This window comes from Schistocerca piceifrons, chromosome 3 (assembly GCF_021461385.2).
Source record: "Schistocerca piceifrons isolate TAMUIC-IGC-003096 chromosome 3, iqSchPice1.1, whole genome shotgun sequence".
Classification (NCBI taxonomy): Eukaryota; Metazoa; Arthropoda; class Insecta; order Orthoptera; family Acrididae; genus Schistocerca; species Schistocerca piceifrons.
In genome coordinates this window covers 838,934,728-838,944,721 of record NC_060140.1, presented here as the reverse complement: position 1 = coordinate 838,944,721, position 9,994 = coordinate 838,934,728, and the positions used below count along the sequence as shown (strand labels likewise).

Sequence of the window (9,994 nt, the reverse complement as noted above, 5' to 3'; positions counted from 1 at the left end):
TGCCTGTGTCTATGTGCCTGTGGTTCTGTCAGTGTGATCATGTGATGTATCTGACCCCAGGAATGTGTCAATAAAGTTTCCCCTTCCTGGGAGAATGAATTCACGGTGTTCTTATTTCAATTTCCAGGAGTGTAGTTAGAAGCAATTTACGAGGGGTCACCCCAAAAGAAATGCACACTATTTTTTTTAATCCATCTTTTATTCTACATGTTTGAAAGTTTTACAGTATGTAGATACATCCTTTAGGAACAATATTTTCATATCTCCACATAATTTCCATCCCTCTCAACCGCCTTACGCCATCTTGGAACCAGCGCCTGTATACCCGCACGGTAAAATTCTGGACCTAACTGTTGGAGCCACTGTTTGGCAGTGTGCACAAGGGAGTCATCATCTTCAAACCTTATTCCACGAAGAGAGTCTTTCAGTTTCCCAAAGAGGTGATAGTCACATGGAGCCAGGTCAGGACTGCAAGGCGGGTGTTCCAGTGTTGTCCATCTGAGTTTTGTGATCGCTTCCATGGTTTTTTGAGTGACATGTGGCCGTACATTGTCGTGCAACAGCAAAACATCCTGCTTTTGCCGATGTGGTCGAATACGACTCAGTCGAGCTTGAAGTTTCTTCAGTGTCGCCACATATGCATCAGAATTGATGGTGGTTCCACTTGGCATGATGTCCACAAGCAAGAGTCCTTCGGAATCGAAAAACACCGTAGCCATAACTTTACCAGCAGAAGGTGTGGTTTTGAAATTTTTTTCCTTGGGTGAATTTGCGTGATGCCATTCCATTGATTGCCTCTTCATCTCTGGTGAAAAATGATGGAGCCATGTTTCAAACACCTGTCACAATTCTTCCAAGAAATTCATCTCCACCATTCTCGTACTGTTCCAAAAGTTCGCTGCATACCGTTTTTCTTGTTTCTTTGTGAGCCACTGTCAACATCCTGGGAACCCACCTGGCACAAACCTTTTTTAACGACAACACTTTCAGTATTCTGCAAACACTTCCTTCCCCTATCTCAACGTAGCGTGACAATTCGTTCACTGTGATGCGTCTGTCATCAGTCACCAATTCGTTAACTCTCTGCACATTGTCTAGAGTGTGTGCAGTACGAGGCCTGCCGCTGCGAGGACAATCATCAACATTGCCGTGCCCGTTTTCATCACGTAACCTGCTTGCCCACCGACTAACTGTACTGCGATCGACAGCAGCATCTCCATACACCTTTTTCAACCTCTTGTGGATGTTTCCCAGCACAGGAATTCTATGAAAGCACGTTGCTTCTGACTAACGTCAAGTGTAGTAACCATCTTGAAGACATGCTGTGGCAGCGCCACTCACGGGAACAGGTTGAACTAAGTTTGAAAACAAGCGGGAAGGATGTATATACACACTGTAAAACTTTCACGCATGCAGAATGAAAACTGTATTTTTACAAAAACAGTGTGCATGTCTTTTGGAGGGATCCTCGTATGGTCCATTGCAGGAACTAACTATAATTAAGAGAATGTATTTTCCATTAGATACACCACAAGACAAAAAAGGAAGGAATTAGCCGAATAGGACGGAAATCAGCACGTGGTGTAAATGCACAGCAAAAACGCGTTCGTACACATCCAACCCTTATGCAAGCAGTTATTCTGCATGGTATTGATTGGTAGAGTTGTTGGATGCACTCATGGGGGATAGAGTGCCAAATTTTATCCAGTGCCCGCAGTGGATGGTCAAAATCCTGAGGGTCTGCCCATTATGCTCCAAACATTCTCATTGGGAGAGATCCGGCGACCTTGCTGGCCATGGTGTGTTTGGTAAGCTCGTAGACAAGCAGTAGAAACTCTTGCCTTGTGTAGGCGACCATTATCTTGCTGAAATGGAAGCTCAGGATGGCTTCCCAGGAAGGGCAAAAAAACGGAGCGTAGAATATCTTAGACGTACCGCTGCACTTTATATGTGCCGCGGCTGACAACCGCAAGGGTCTTGCTATGAAAAGAAGCGATATCCCAGACCATCACTTAACACTTGTCGGGCCGTATGGCGGTCGACAGTCTGGTTGGTATCCAATCGCTGTCCAGGGCGTCTCCAGACACGTTTTCGGTGGTCATTGGGGCTTAGTTCTAAGCGGGACTCGTCACTGAGGACAATTTGGCTCCAGTCAGTGAGATTCCGGGCCAAAGACGAATCACATCTCGGGATTCTGACGATCTGATGCGCCAATTGGCCAGAATTTGGCGCGATATATCTCAGCCGGACGACGGACAACTGTATCAATCAGTACCAAGCCGAATATCTACTTGCACAATGGCCAGAGGTGGACAAACGCGTTATTGTCCTGCTCCATTTGTGAAACTCCTTCTCTTCAACGAATCATCCAATTTCTCTTAAATTGTAATGGTTCGTTTGTCTGTACTCGTAAATCACATCTGCCAATTTCTCCCCCATTCGGATAGTTCGTTCGTGGTGTTTTTTTCCCCCCTCAAAACACGTATTTCATGCACCGTAACTTAGGCAATCCAGATAACTCAATCAGACTTACGTGTGGGTTATGTAAATTGGGTTGCCTATCTTCAGGGGCATGAAATACATATTTTGCGGACCAGTTTCATTTTGCCCACCCGATATGTGTGTAGCGGGTGAACTATGTGGGGGAGATATTGTTCATACATTATTTTCACGAGCCATGGATCCAAGTTGTGAACAAGGCGCTAAGCAAGCTGGTGGTGGCTCCATAGTTGTGTCGGCTGTGTTTACATGCTGTGGACTTCTTCCTCTGATCCGACTGAACCGATCAATGAAAGGAACAGGTTATGTTCGACTACTTAGAGAGCAATTGTAGCCATTCATGGGTTTCATGTTCCCAAACAACTAAGGAATTTTTATGGATGACAATGTGCCTTACCAGAAATTCTGGACAATTCGAACGAATGACTAGCCGCGCGGGATTAGCCGAGCGGTCTAGGGCGCTGCAGTCATGGACTGTGCGGCTGGTCCCGGCGAAGGTTCAAGTCCTCCCTCGGGGATGGGTGTGTGTGTTTGTCCTTAGGATAATTTAGGTTAAGTAGTGGGTAAGCTTAGGGACTGATGACCTTAGCAGTTAAGTCCCCTAAGTTTTCACACACATTTGAACATTCGAATATTTTGAACGAATGATTAGGCTACCCATATCGCCCAACATGAATCCCATCGCTCATTTATGGGACATAAACGAGAGGTCAATTCGTGCATAAAATATTATTGCGGGCAGCAACTTGGCAGTTACCGACGGCGACAGAGGCAGCATGGCTGAATATTTCTGCACGGGACATCCAACGACTTATCGAGTCTACGGTACGCCGAGTTGCTGCTTTGCACAAAAGGAGATCCAACACGATATAAGGAGGTATCTCATGATTTTCCTCTTCTCAGTGTTGTAACGTTGTTGCTTTAATTTGCTATGAAAGCGGTGCTGATATTCAATAAAAGCGGGTTAAAAGCTGTGAGCTGTCTGGGGAAGTTAACCTTGCATTACTGCGCAACTGTTTCACCAGGTATCCAGTCTAGCTTACCAAATTCCAAACCAGACTAACATTAATTATAATCTTTTAATAGTCATACGACAACCGGTGATAAATAAAAAGAGAATTTAAATAAAAATAAATAAATCAGTTTATATTTGGAAATTTATTTTAACATTAATCATTGAAATTTCAGCATCTTAAACTTGATTCATAACTAAACTGGTGCCTTATTTAGGATTGTGAAAATGTGACATTGTAATCTTACGGAACACATCAAATATGGAGCCAAGATTGGGAGACTGCATACAACACTGCATTCATAAAATAACACACGAAGAACGTTGAAACATATGCAAGAGGAAATTAACCACAACCAACCGATTCAATTTCCACCCAAAGAAGTTACGTTCGTAGTACAATCTTGTCCGTCATGTAATTACCACACACTGGTATACTAAATTCATACTAACTCTCTGTGAAATCTTCCCGAAAAGAATAGCTGAGGGCTACTTTGATGATTACACCACATGCTTCACGTGGACAACTTGGTTTACACAAAGAGTGTAACTCCACAATAATTTTGATAATTAAATAAATTAGATCGAAAAGCAATTTACAAAAAAAAAACCTCGAACTGGTTACTATCGTCTTACTATTAACCTGATGGGTCGAACAATTGTATAAGCACGTGGTACTGGTCTCACAAATTACACCCCACGTGGGTTGAACATAAAGAAAAGTTGCTATATTGAAAAATATTGTCAAGACGAGACGTTATAATCTCACGCACATTCGCATTTAAGATTGATGATCTTAGAGTTACTGATCAACACGTGAAATGACAACAGATTTAAGAAATTAACATGAAAGGAATCCAACAGAGACCTTTCAGTGTATGTAATTGATATTACAGCCTTATGAAATAGTTGTTATTGTTGTGGTCTTCAGGCCTGAGACTGGTTTGATGCAGCTCTCCTTGCTACCCTATTCTGTGCAATCTTCTTCATCTCCCAGTACTTAAGGCAATCTGCATCATTCTGAATCTGCTTAGTGTATTCATCTCTTGGTCTCCCACTACGATTTTTACCCTCCACACTGCCCTCCAATGCTAAATTTGTGATCCCTTGATGCCTCAGAACATGTCCTACCAACCGGTCCCTTCTTCTAGTCAAGTTGTGCCACAAACTCCTCTTCTCCCCAATTCTATTCAATACCTCCTCATTAGTTATGTGATCTACCCATCTAATCTTCAGCATTCTTCTGTAGCACCACATTTCGGAAGCTTCTATTCTCTTCGTGTCTAAACTATTTATCGTCCACGTTTCACTTCCACACATGGCTACACTCCATACAAATACTTTCAGAAACGACTTCCTGACACTTAAATCTATACTCGATGTTAACAAATTTCTCTTCTTCAGAAACGATTTCCTTGCCATTGCCAGTCTACATTTTATATCCTCTCTACTTCGACCATCATCAGTTAATTTACCGAACGAGGTGGCGCAGTGGTTAGACACTGGACTCGCATTCGGGAGGACGACGGTTCAATCCCGGGTCCGGCCATCCTGATTTAGGTTTTCCGTGATTTCCCTAAATCACTCCAGGCAAATGCCGGGATGGTTCCTCTGAAAGGGCACGGCCGACTTCCTTCCCCATCCTTCCCTAATCCGATGAGACCGATGACCACGCTGTCTGGTCTCCTTCCCCAACCAACCAACCAACCAATCAGTTATTTTGCTCCCCAAATAGCAAAACTCCTTTACTACTTTAAGTGTCTCATTTCCTAATATAATTCCCTCAGCATCACCCGACTTAATTCGACTACATTCCATTACCCTCGTTTTGCTTTTGTTGATGTTCATCTTATATCCTCCTTTCAAGACACTGTGCATTCCGGTCAACTTCTCTTCCAAGTCCTTTGCTGTCTCTGACAGAATTACAATGTCATCGGCGAACCTCAAAGTTTTTATTTCTGCTCCATGGATTTTAATACCTACTCCGAATTTTTCTTTTGTTTCCTTTACTGCTTGCTCAATATACAGATTGAAAGTAATAATAGTAATAATCTTTTAAAAATCATTTGTGTTTTGTGATCGAAACACAATCGAACTCTCTTCTGTTTATCCCTCATAAAATTTAATCTTACTTCTCAGAGAGTAATTACCTCCAGGTTTGGAACCATTGCTGTAGAATTTATGCTTGTGTTGCCAGTTCCGGCGTCCTTACGGGTATAGTAATGTGCAGGCGTGTCCCTGTAATTGGCAGTGGTGTGTAGGCTCGGGCGTTTTCGGACGAGTCGCAGAATTACGACACGTTCCGGGAGCAGCCTTTTGTTTTATTACAGTTGGGGCGCCGGCGAGGAACGCGGCTGTGTGATGTTGGCGGTGGCGCCCGGCGCCGGCGTTGCCGCGTCGCGACGCCGCGCGGGGGCGTGTCCGTCGCGCCGTGACCGCTGCTGCCCTCTGCGGCCGGCCGCTGTGCCATAGCGCACGCCTCGCCGCGCAGCGCAGGCGGAGGCGACCGAGCGGCGCCGAGCGCGCCCGACCCCGCCCGACCGTCCGTGTCAGCGGCCAGTACCGCACGCGCCGCGCTGCCGGAAACACGTAACGTTGCTGCGCTCCGCCCCGCGTCGCGTCACACGCCACGCCGCAGTGAGATGAGCCACGCGCGCTCCTAGGCCAGCCACGCCCGCAGCTGCGCTACACGCCACAGCCAGCAACAGGTGGGCCCGCTCGCCTTCCCCTGCTCCGCTCTGCACAGCGTTGTGTCTCTGGCGCCTCGCTTCACCGACGCACTTCCTACACCGCCATGTCGATGGATGCCGTGACGCACTCGCGGCTTGGTTCCGCGTCTGCCACAGCTCCACTCCTCGGCTTGCAGTCAGGGGAATTTCGTCCGCAATCCCTCGCGTATTTCACTCACAGCAGAAAAGCGAAAACTCCGTGTGTCTGTTTACACTCGTTAGATGTAGTCGTGAAACGGACCATTCACTCGAACACCGCACAGTTAAAGTTTTCGTCAAGCGCTGTCACCGACACTCTTCAAGACGACACACGACCGCCTCGTCAAATCGCAGTCTTCAAAATAGACTTCACATGTTGTGGTGGCACTCTTGTTAACGGGTTCTGAATGAACTGGGCTTTACTAACTATCCCAGCCTCCCGTTCGTGAGTGAACAGTCTATCGAACAGGGGCCTAACACACAAGATCTCCGCTAATGCACAACGGATAATTGTTTAAAAGTCTTTTTGCGGCCCCAAAATTTGCACTTCACTGCCTGCGAACGCGTAATTCCTACAAAGATTTCAGTTCAAAAGTGTAAATGCGAAGACCTCAGTCTCAGAATAGTTGTCATTCCCAGTAGCGTATCTCACTGCTTTAAATGAAAAGTTGACACGTAATAAATTCGAATCAAGGTCATCTCATATTCATACGCGTCGTTTCAACTTGTAAAAATGAAACAGGAGACTGCTGAACACACAGTCTGCATTATATTCTGGGAAACAAATATGCAAACAATGCATATCGTAATCACTAACTACACTGAAGGACGACAGAAACTTTCGCTTGATGCATCACACTCAAGTGACATAGCTCAAACAAACTTCGACCGTACGTAGAAAGAACTACTACAGTATCGTCCTGAAGGCAGCTGATAGAAGTACACAGCGAGACGAACAGGAATGACACTTTTATTCAAAACAGTAATTACGCCGTTGTTACCGCGATTTGTGATGGTCCACTGAACATCATAAAAGGCGCGACATGGTTCTTAATATAGTGTGCGTGGTCACCGTAGACCGCAATACATGCTTTGCAATGCCCTCCCACGCTGGCTGCAACGTTGTTAACGAGTTCTTGTGGTAGAAAGTTCCATTCTTCCACTAGCGCAGTTGACAACTGGTGAAATGCCGTTGTGGATTTAAGTCGGGTGAGCGGGCAGGCGAGTCAATTCACCGGATATCCTCTCGTTCGAAGATCTCGTCCACCTGTTGCGTTCGGTGCGGTCGCGCCTTGTCATCCATAACAACGAAGTCAGCGCCGGATACACCTCTGAAAAGACGCATATGGATAAGGAGTACAGCATCAGAATAATGTTGACCAGTGAATATGCCGTTTTCAGTGGTTTGGAGGTCAGTGCACCTATGCATCATGCCTCCGCCCACCACAACACCTGGACCACCAAAACGATCCTGTTCGAGAATGCTGGACGAAGCCTCAAATGACGAGAGATAACACACAACTCACCTAGGAGCATTGTCGAACATGATCGTTTTGGCGGCCCAAGTGTTATTGTGTAGGGTGACATAATGCTGCGTGGACGTAATGGCATCCAAATCTTTGAACAAGGAAAACTCAGCAATCATCCTCATTGCGACACTGCACTACTTCTCCATGCGCGTCTTTTCCATCTAACCGCCTTCTGGCGTGTGGCGGAGACAGCTTTGTGGCTCACTTGTCACTTCCCCACTTCCATGTTCCAGTCACAGATGCTGCGCGGAGAGAACGAATCTCTCTAATTTTGCCCTCATGAACTTTTCACGAGATATACGCGGGACAAAGCATTATATTAACACTTCTAAGATAATACGCTCTCGGAATTTAAAGTGTAGATCACATAGTGATTAATGCCTCTTGTAGTGTCTGCCGTTGGCTTGGCTATCACCTCTGCTATGCTTCCACACTAGGACGAAGCGCCTTGCCTTTATGTGGACTTTCTCTGTTTCCTGTAACAATACCTTCTAAAATGGGTTCCACAGTGACGAATATGGACGTACCGGTCAAACTAGAGTATTGTAATCTACATCATTTGTGGGTGGACAACATTGCCTGATTCCGCCAATGGATCTCAGTGTGACATCTGCTTTTCTAGGGATTAGCTTTATGTTTAAATCGCACCGGACGCATTTACGCAGATATTTAATGGATGTGACCGCCTCCTGTGCTTCTTCGGTAATTGTGTTATTGTATATGATGATGATGATGATGATGATGATGATGACACAACCATTGAAATGTGTAATCCACTTTAAAATAAAAAGAAAGTGTGTGCAATCAATGACATCGACTTCTTGTTGAATCTTAGAATATATTTTGAGGTAAAACATAATGAGGTCTCGAATAGAATGGCTTTCTCCATACCAGCCTCCTTGGATTCCGAAAACCTCGATCACGTGGAATTCAACTCGCAGTTTTTGCCACATGGCATCCTGAAATCTATGGACCAAGGCCATCAGGTAGATGCAGTATTCATCGATTTAAAAAAAAAAGTTTTGACTCAGTTCCACATCTGCGCTTGCTATCAGAAGTGTGATGGTATGGGGTATCAAGCGAAATTTGTGACTGGACTGATTTTTTGGTAGCAAGGGCACAGTATGTTATCTGGGATGTGTAGTCATTGACAGAAATTGATGTAATTTCAGGCGCGCCCCAGGGAAGTGTTTTGGGACTCTTCTGTTCATGTTCAATATTAATGACTGTAAAGAAAATTTTAATCGCAGCTTCCGACTTCTTTGCATACAATGCATTTGTCTACAGTGAAGTAGAGCCTTAAAAAGTCTTTCAAATATTCAATTAAATTTGGAAATTCAACAAGCAGGTGCAAAGTTGGCAAGTTGTTTAAATGTTCAGAAACATAAAATTTGGCACTTCACAGAACACAGAATCGAAGAATTCTGTGACTGGAATATCAGTTCGTCCAAATACCTTAGCGTAACTGTTCGCAGAAATATGGAATGGAACGATAACATCATCTCAGTTGTAGGTACAACACGCGGAAGAGTTCAGTTCTTTGTAGGATAGGGGGAGAATGCAGTCAGTCTGCAAAGGAAATTCCTTGCGAAACACTCGTGCGACCCATCCTAGACTACCGTTCGTTTGCGTGGGACTCGTACCAAAGGGGGTTAACAGGTGGTGTACGTATACAGAGGACAGCGGCAAGAGTGATCACAGATGCCAAAACACATAAACTAACAGACGCCTGAAGATAACCGCCTCACCCCCCCCCCCCCCCCCTCCCTGGGATATATACTACAATCCCCTACGTATCGTTCCCTTAGGGACTGCGATGACAATATTCGAGTATTTACGGCACGCACAGACGGTTTTAGGCAGAAACTCTTCCCGCGCTACATATGCAAATGGAACAGGGAGCAACCACAATTTGTAGTTCACTGGGAAGTACCCTCTGCCGTGCAATTCACAATGGTTTGAGAGTATAAATGTAGATATACTATATAAGCCTAGACCCATATATGATTCTCCTAGAATCACATTGCCTCTCTTCGATGTGTAGAGGCGTGAAGTTTATCAATGAATCCGAACCATTCATTTGCGTGAGCGTATTCTTCATCATTAAATATTTGTCACAACAGAACATGTGAAGTCGTTGTTATAGCCTTCGTCCAAAGACTGTTTTAGTCCAGCTGCCCAGGCTGGCCCATCCTGTGCTAATAACAACTGCAACCGCCGTCCACTTGGACTGTTTGCTGAAGTCG

At 45.1% G+C, this 9,994-nt stretch overlaps 1 protein-coding gene across 1 annotated transcript in view; it reads left to right on the top strand.

The window, feature by feature from the left end:
* The first annotated feature begins 6,086 nt into the window (after positions 1 to 6,086).
* The window catches only part of LOC124787758 (protein N-terminal asparagine amidohydrolase), a 250,202-nt gene continuing 246,294 nt past the window's right edge, over positions 6,087 to 9,994 (top strand). The window contains exon 1 of the mRNA XM_047254632.1: positions 6,087 to 6,219. The gene's annotated coding sequence lies outside the window, so the exon portion shown is untranslated. The remainder of the gene's footprint in view (positions 6,220 to 9,994) is intronic.